We start from the raw sequence: 9566 nt of genomic DNA on the forward strand, positions 1-9566 counted from the left end.
CACAAGGGAGTGAACCCAAGAAAGCAGGAATCATCAGGAACCATTTTAGAAACGCACTGCCACATCATTGTCCAAGTTTTACAGGAAAATACTAAATTTTGAGAACTATGTTAGGTGATTTTGTAGACTTTTATAAATCCAAACAAATTGCAAAGTGTCCAGTTGGAGCTAATGTGTCATTTTATCTGAATTATTATCTATGTTAATATGGTGATGAGTAGTTCACAGAGAAACTCCCAGTAAGCAAAAGAGTGGGTGCTGTAGAATAGGGGTCTCCAAACCCCAGGCCATGGACTGGTACTAGTCACTCACAAGATGACCACTCACATTACTGTCTGAGCTCCACCTCCTATCAGATCAGCAGTGGCACTGAATTCTCATAAGAGTGTGAACCGTATTGTGAACTGTCCACGCAAGGGATCTAGGTTGCATGCTCCTTTTGAGAAACCAATGCCTGAAGATCTGTCACTGTCTCTCATTGCCCCCGGATGGGATTGTCTAGTTGCAGGAAAACAAGCTTAGGGCTCCCACTGACTCTACATTATGGTGAATTGTATAATTATTTCATTATATATTACAGTGTAATAACAATATAACACTTGAATCATCCCGAAACCATCCCCCACCCTAGTCTGTGGAAAAACTGTCATCCATGAAACCCAGTCCCTGGTGCCAAAAAGATTGGGGATTGCTGCTATAGAAATCTTCTCTGGTACTTATATTACAAAAGCAGTAGGGTTTTTCATTTGTTTTCCAAATATAACCCAACTCTGTGCCCTTGAATACATGTCTCAGCCAACTCTTGAAGGAATTAGATGCCATCGAGCTCTCAGAGTCACCTTCCTCTTAGCACAAAGGAATGTAACCCCACATGTAGGGTCCATCCAAGGCACAGTTGGTCTCTTACTGTCTTCTGGCTCCTAAGCATCCCAGGGCTGTTGTTTTATCTTCACAGTTCACTCCAGGTTTTGAGTACCCCTATTTTCTTCCCTTATCAAAGTACCAGAGAGACTTTCTGTTACTTGATTTCAGAAAGCAATTTGATTCTTCCTGAGTCTCTCAATTCTCTTTCCAGATCACACCTTATACTACAAAAAAAAAAAAAAAAAAAAGTGCAATTCTCTCCCTAAAAGAAATTCTTTTATACTCTGAGAGGGGCAGTCAGCTTTAAAAATTGTGTGATGTTGTTTCTAATCATACAAACTCTACTTAATATTAAATATTATTCTTCCTTTACAATGACCTAAATTAAAAGTGTTCATGGAGTGAAAAAAAGTTAATTTCTCTCCTAATTGATTTATTAGATTCAGTGCGGTGTGAATCAAAATCCCCGCAAGCTTTTTAAAAATACAAGTTGGTAAGATAGTGTATTAGGCCATTCTTGCATTGCTATAAAGAAATACCTGGTCTGGGTAATTTATTTTAAAAACTTTAGTTGGCTCACAGTTCTGCAGGCATAGTAGCATCTGCTTCTGGGGAAGCCTCAGGAAGCTTCCAATCATGGCAGAAGGAAAAGGGGGAGTAGGCACATCACATAGCAAAGGCAGGAGCAAGAGAGAAAGAAAGGTGTGTGTCAGGGGGTGCCACACACTTTTAAATGACCATATCTCACGAGAACTCACTGTCATAAAGACAGTACCCGAGCCATGAGGAATTCACACTCATGATCCAAACACCTCCCACTAGGCCCCAACTCCAGCACTGGGAATTATATTTCAATGTGAGATTTGGGCAGGGACAAATATCCTAACTATATCATTCCATTCCTGGCCCCAAATCTCATGCCCTTCTCACATTGCAAAATACAATCAGACCTTCTCAACAGTTCCCCCAAATCTTAACACATTCCAGCATTAACTCAAAAGTCCAAAGTCTCATCTGAGACAATGGAAATTCCTTCTACCTATGAGCCTTTAAGATCAAAAGCAAGTGAGTTACTTCCAAGATACAATGGGTTATAGGCATTGGGTAAACATTCTTATTCCAAAAGGGAAAAATTGGCCACAAGAAAGGGGCTATAGGCCCCATGCAAGTTAAAAACCCAGCAGGAGAGTTATTAAATTTTAAAGCTCCAAAATAATCCCCTTTGACTCCATGTCTCACATCCAGGGCACACTGGTGCAAGAAGTCAGCTTCCAAGTCCTTGGGAAACTCTATCCCTGTGGCTTTTCAGGGTTCAGCTCTGGTAGCTGCTCTCACAGTTGTTGAGTGTTTGCAGCTTTTCCAGGTACAGTGTGCAAGCTACTAGTGGATTTATCATTCTTGGGTCTAGAGGACAGTGGCCCCTTTCCCACAGCTCCACTAGGCAGTACCCCAGAGGGGACTCTCTGTGGGGGCTCCAAACCCATACTCCCCCTTGGCATTGCCCTAGTAGAGATTTTCTATGAGGGCTCTGCCCCTGCAACAGGCTTCTGATCTGAACACCTAGGTTTTTCCACACATCCTCTGATATCTGGGTGGAAGCTCCCAAGCCTCCTTCACTTTTGCATTCTGTGCACCTGCAGGCTTAACACCACATGGAAGCCACCAAAATGTGTGGTTGCACCCTCTGAAGCAGCAGCCTGAGCTGTATCTGGGGCCCTTTGAGCCAAGGCTCAAGCTGGAGTGGCTAGGATGTAGGGAGCAACATCCCGAGGCTGCACAGGGCAGTGGGGTCCTGGGTCTGGACCACAAAACCATTCTTCCCTCCTACACCTTCAGACTTGTGATGGGAAGGGCTGACACATGGTCTCTGAAATGCTTTTGAGGTATTTTCCACATTGTCTTGGCTAGTAGCACTTGGCTCACTTTTAGTAATGCAAATTTCTCTAGCAAGTGGTTGTTCTACAGCCTACTTGAATCCCTCTCCCAAAAAAAGCTTTTTCTTTTTCTGCCACATGGCCAGGCAAATTTTCCAACTTTTTACACTCTGTTTCCCATTTAAATATAAGTTCCAACTTTAAATCATTCCTTTACTCCCACATCCAGGCATAGGCTGTAAGAAGCAGCCAGGCCGCATATTGAACACTTGCTACTAAGAAATTTATTCTACCTGATACCCTAGCTCATCATTCTCAAGCTCAAACTTCCACAGGCCCCTAGGGCATGAACAGAATGCAGCCAAACCCTTTACTCAAGCATAACAGGTGTGACCTTTGCTCCAGTTCCTAATAAGTTCCTCATTTGCATCTGAGACCTCCTCACCCTGGACTTCACTGTCCATATAACTATCAGAAGTTTGGTCACAACCATTTAACTAGTCTCTAAGAAGTTCCAAACTTTTCCTCATCTTCCTGTCTTCTGCTGAGACCTCCAAACTCTTAAACTTCTGCCTGTTACCCAGTTCCAAGGCTGCTTATACATTTTCAGATATCTTTATAGCAATGCCCCACTCCTCAGTACCAATTTTCTGTATTAGGTCATTCTTGCATTGCTACAAAGAAATACCTGAGATGGGGTAATTTATTTTAAAAAGAGGTTTAATTGGGTGATGGTTCTGCAGGCTGTACAGGAAGCATAGCAGCATCTGCCTCTGAGGAGGCCTCAGGAAGCTTCCAATCATGACATAAGGCAAAGGGGGAACAGGCACATCACATGGCAAAGGCAGGAGCAAGAGAGAGAGAGAGAGTGAGAGTGAGGGGGAGGTGCCATACACTCTTAAATGACTAGATGTCATGAGAATTCACCATTATGAAGAAAGCATCAAGCCATGAGGAATTCACCCCCATGATCCAAACACCTCCCCCCAGGCCCCACCTCTAGCATTGGGGATTATGATTCAACATGAGATTTGGGCAGGGACAAATATCCAAACTACATCAGATGGTTCTAAATTTATATGGAAATATAAAAACTAGAATGGCCACAGTAATCTTTATAAAAGAAACGAAGTTGGAGAATTTAAACTACCAGATTTCCAAACTTATTGCAAACTAATCCATAGTAATCAAGGTGCTGCACTGTTGTCACCAAGATAGACTAAAAGATCTGAGGAAAAGGAGAGAGAAAGAGAAATAGAAATAGAAGAGAAATAGAAACACATATACAGTCATGCACTGCATAAGAACATTTTGGTCAATGACAGACTGGATATATGATAGTGATCCCATAAGTTTATAACAGAGTTGAAAAATTCCTATTGCCTAGAAACATTGTAGCACAGCATGTTACTCACAGATTTGTGGGGATGCTGGTGTAAACAAACCTACTGCACTGCCAGTCCTATAAAAGTATAGCACAGGCCAGGCAAGGTGGCTCACACCTATAATCCCAGCACTTTAGGAGGCTGAGACAGGAGGACTGCTTGAGCCCAGGAGTTCAAATCCAACTTGGGGAACATAGTGAGAACCTGTCTACAAAAATTTTTTAAAAGTAGCCAGGTGTGCTGACACACACCTGTGGTCCCAGCTATTCAGGAGGCTGAGGTGGGAGGATCACTTGAGCCCAGGAAATAGAGGCTGCAGTGAACTATGATTGCACCCCTGCAATCCAGCCTGGGTAATAGAGTGAGATCCTATCTCTAAAAAGAAAAAAATATATAGCACATGCAATTATGTACACTTTATAATACTTGATAATGATAATAAATGACTGTATTACAGGTATATGTGTTTACTATACTAAACTTTTTGATCTTTAATTCAGAGTGTTCTCCTACTTATTTTAAAAAGTTAACTATAAAATAGCCTCAGTCAGACCCTTCAGGAGGTATTCCAGAAGATGTTGTTATCATGGGAGATACAATTCCGTGCATGTTATTGCTCCTAAAGGCCTTCCAGTGGGACAAGATGTGGAGGTGGAAGACAGTGATACGGATGATCCTGACCCTGTGTAGGCCTAGGCTAATGTGTGTGTTTGGATCTTAGTTTTTAACAAAAAAGTTTAAAAAGCAAAAATAAAAAACCCTTTTTTAATAGAAAAAAGCTTATAGAATAAGGATATAAAGAAAGAAAGTATTTTTGTTTTCTATAAACAAATACTATGCAATGTGTTGTGTTTTAAGCCATACAATGTGTTGTGTTTTAAGCCGTACAATGTGTTGTGTTTTAAGCTAAGTGTTTTCACAAGAGTCAAAAAGTTTCTAAAAATTCAAAAGTTTACAAAGTAAAAAGTTACAGTAAGCTAAGGTTAATTTAGTATTGATGGAAAAATTTCTAAAGAAATTTAGTGTAGCCTAGTGTACAGTTTTTATAGGTCTATAATAATGTACAGTAATGAGCTGGGCCTTCACATTCACTCACCACTCACTCACTGACTCACTCACAGCAAGTTTCAGTTCTGCAAGCTCCATTCCTGTAAGTGCCCTGTACAAGTGTGCCATTTTTTATCTTTATACTGTATTTTTACTATGCATTTTCTATGTTTAGATACACAAATATTTACCATTGTGCTATAATTGCCTACAGTATTCAGTAGAGTACCATGCTGTACAGGTTTGTGGCCTAGGAGCAATAGACTGTTCCATATAGCCTAGGTGTGTGGTAGGCTAGGTTTGTGTAACTACACTCTATGATGTTCGCACAAGGATGAAATCACCTAACAATACATTTCGCAGGACGTATCCCTGTCCAGTGATGCATGACTGTATACAGATACTGATTTTTAACAAAGTCACTAATAAAAATCAGTGAGGAAAGGAAGGTCTTTATATTAGGCTGGTGCAGAAGTAATTGTGGTTTTTGTGATTGAAAGTAATGGCAAAAATTGCAATTACTTTTGCACTAACCTAAATAAATGATTGTGGGAACAGCTGGATATTCAAATGGAAAACAATGAACCTTGACCTCTTTTTCACATCACATCAAAAATTAATTTGAGATAGACATAAACATGAAAGCTGAAACAATAAGACTTCTAAAAGAAAACATGAAAATATCTTCACTAACTTGAAACAGGCAGAGTTCTTAGACACTAAAACAATAATTACAAAAGAAAAATTGATAAATAGTACTTAAAACAAATTCATAACTTCTCCTTATCAAAAGATACTAAGTGAAAACATAGGCCATAGACTAAGAAAACATGCACAATAAAATATCTAACAAAGGTTTATCTATTCTAGTATATCGATCACATTTCTATCTGAAATCTATCATATTATTTCAGATATGATATCTGAAATTCAGTAGTTTAAGTTCTCCATGACACATATCAGGAATATATTTTTTAAATTAATAATAAAAAGACAAGCAACCCAACTTAAATATGGGTAAAATGCCCAAATGAGCACGTCACAAAAAATAGTATATAACTAGCCAATAAAGGTATAAAAAAATGCTCGGCATTATTAGTCATCATTGTAATGCACATTAAAACCACAACGAGATATCACAATACACACATCAGAATGGTCAGGGAAAAAAGACAATATCAAGTATCGTCAAGGACGTGAAGTAAGTGGAAATCACATACATTGTTGGTGGGAATGAGAATGTTGCAATTACTTTGGAAACATGTCTGGTGATTTCTAATTGAGTAAGTTAAATAAACATCATCAACTCCTTGACCTGGCAATTCTACTGTTAGGTTTATAATCATGATACATGAATACATATGCCCACAAATGACTTGTATAAAAATGCTCATGAAAAATATATTTATAATAGTAAAAAGGCAGAAATAGCACAAATGTTTTTATCAATAGGAGAATGGATAAGTAAATTGTAGTATATACAATGGAACTACCTACCATTTGTGGAATACTATACAGCAATAAAAAGAAATGAACTCATTGGGCAATAACAACATGGATAAAATTTTTTTTAATTACTTTGACTAAAAGAAATCAAATCAACCACTATAGAGGACAACTTTTAAATTATATTTGAATTTCAAGAATAGGCAAAACTAGTATCGGAGATAGAAGTAAGAATAAATGTTACCCTGGGCTAGGAAAGTGGGGTGTTATTGACTGGAGAATGTCATGAGCTAACTTTCAGCAATGATGGAAATGTTTTAGGTCTGGATCTAGGTGATGGTCACATGAATATATAAATATGTAAAAAGTATTTCAGCTGTACACTTAAAATTTCTGCACTGTATAATATAAAACTTGTATCTCAATAAACATTGAAAAAGTCAAAATAGTATTAGAAATTCCTTTTTCTAATCAGATAGAAACCCTTACTCCACCTCTGCTGAACCCCCACCATTCTACTGTGTCCTGTTTGGAGAAGTATATCCTGTAATCCTTCTTTGTTGAGATTACTAAATAATTCACTTAACAGCTTGGAAAGCATCCACCATACACTTCACAGAATGGAGCTGGATTTGTGGAGCCACAGATGGAGGACAACCACTTTATCCCTAGAGCATATCTGCCCCGTAATTGGCTCAGGGCTGGCAGCCTGAGCTCCTGAGTGGAACATAGGAGGAGCTAACTCCCAACCATACAACCAAACTCCTGGTTCAACTAGAAATTTGGGGGTAGGTGCCTCACGCAGGGACAGGAGCATGAGTGGGTAGGTGGGAGAGCCTTGCCTTGGCTTAATCCCTTGTCCTTTTTTTCATGGACTTGCTTGACAGAATGTGTGGTGGGCTCTGGGGAGGAGGCTCACCTTGGACAGACAAAAGGTTGACAAATCACCTTCAAAGGAGTTGAGGTAATTTGATGGGAATCATTTCTTCTCTGTGGAGTACTAAAGGACTGATGTAGGGTAGTTGACTAACTGAGGGCGGTGTCAGAGCCAGCTTTGTAGTACGGGAGGAAGGTTAGGAAAACAGGTTACCCATGCACATGGGAACATTGGGGTGGGTACGGGGCTTGATGTATTTCCAGGATCTGTGCTGGCTGAGGGCATCTGGTAGCACAGTCTTCAGAGAAATTCTCCTAAATATTTTCCACGTTTTCTATTCTACAAAAGAGAATTAGACCCAGGTGCTAAAGGCACAATCGCATCTCATTGGTGTTCACGAAAGATTGTATTCATTGTTTCTGAAGATGCAACAGCCAATGTTTTTTTGCAGCAATTCCAGGCTCCAATGCAGAGAAGCCATGTTATGTATACAACTTGCATGAATCCCATTCTACTGTTCCTTGTTCCCTGTCTCGTTATCCTCAACTTCTAAGAAAGCTAATATCCTCTCTTACCTTAAATATTTATAACCTTAAACCAAGAAATATCAACAACTTTTTAAAAATTATTTACTTATGCCATTTTTATAATTAGGTACTTTGCTATTTAAGACTTTCAGGGGCAAACGCAAAAAATTGTTTTGATCGAGTTACAAAATAAAATCTTAAACAAATGTACATAGAATACTCAAGAGTTTATTTTAAAAGTGAGTAAAAACACATGCCAACATTAAGTGAATATCATTTCCTTTAAAATAATACCTAGGAAGGTACTTAATCCAACAAAAACTCCTCTTTTGCAATTGCCCCTAGAGCTAGTTCACAGCTGCACGTAACACAATAACAGATAAAATGAAACTTATTATTTTATAATTACAACTGTCTTTAATTAAGAAAGATGTTGGCCTACCTTACAATCAAAATCAAAACCACCCTTAACACGGATGATTGGCCATCACTGAGGCAATTGCAAAATATCCAGTTTAAAAGTGTGATTTTTTAAAAAAAACTGTGGCAAGTGATGGAGGATTACAAAAACAAGTGACAAGCCTCCCAAACTTGTCTCTCAGGCTTGTCCTTTGAAGGAGACAGTAGTCATTTTTGATAACAAGACCTTTTTGTGAAATAAAATAAAAAATAAGAGAAACCCACTGAATCTCATTGCGTTGTTCTCATTCCTTTTGCAGGTGAGTGCATATTGTGTATTGTGCCATTGTTCTTTGAATGATCCCTTTTTATTTTTTAAAAACCACTTTGTAAATTTTTTTCCATTAATAAATTGCTATGACGAGTTGGTGGGTGCAGCGCACCAGCATGGCACATGTATACATATGTAACTTAGCTGCACATTGCGCACATGTACCATAAAACCTAAAGTATAATAATAATAATAAAAATAATAATAAAAAAAGAAAAAAAAATAAAGTTGCTCACAGCTGGAAATACAAGACAAAACTTAAAAAAAAAAAAATAAATTGCTATAAATTAATTGAAGAGTTCAGAAAACACAGAAGAAAATATGATCATCTATTATTCCACCACAAGAGATTAATCATTTTAAAGGCGGGTTTTGTATATTGCCTTAAAAATGATTAGAATAAAGCTGAGATGGCTATGGTGGTTGAGATATTACATTTAGAAAAATATGAAAGATCGTTACTGAAGCCTTGATATTTGTTTTGTAGAAACTGAATACTGAGGGTAAAAATCAAGTTACAGTATTCTGTCTACAAGTCAGATTTCAAGTAATAGTTTCCAAATATATGAATGCCTTTAGCATTAGGGATTCTTAAGTGTATCATTTAAGAAGTAGTGCCTTCTCCAGCTCAGAAAGCTATGTCCCACAAAGCAAAGCAAGCCAAAAGTTACTTGTCTTTCCAGGCAAGTTGGCAAGAGTGAAACAAAAGAGGAGGTCATACACATTAACTTTCCCTTCTGGATTATAGAGTGGGAGCCACTGCAACCTTTCATCCAATAGCCATGGTCACGGCCAAAGCCAAGCAATCCTGCCATC

This window comes from Pongo abelii, chromosome 4, assembly GCF_028885655.2.
Source record: "Pongo abelii isolate AG06213 chromosome 4, NHGRI_mPonAbe1-v2.0_pri, whole genome shotgun sequence".
Taxonomy (NCBI): domain Eukaryota; kingdom Metazoa; phylum Chordata; class Mammalia; order Primates; family Hominidae; genus Pongo; species Pongo abelii.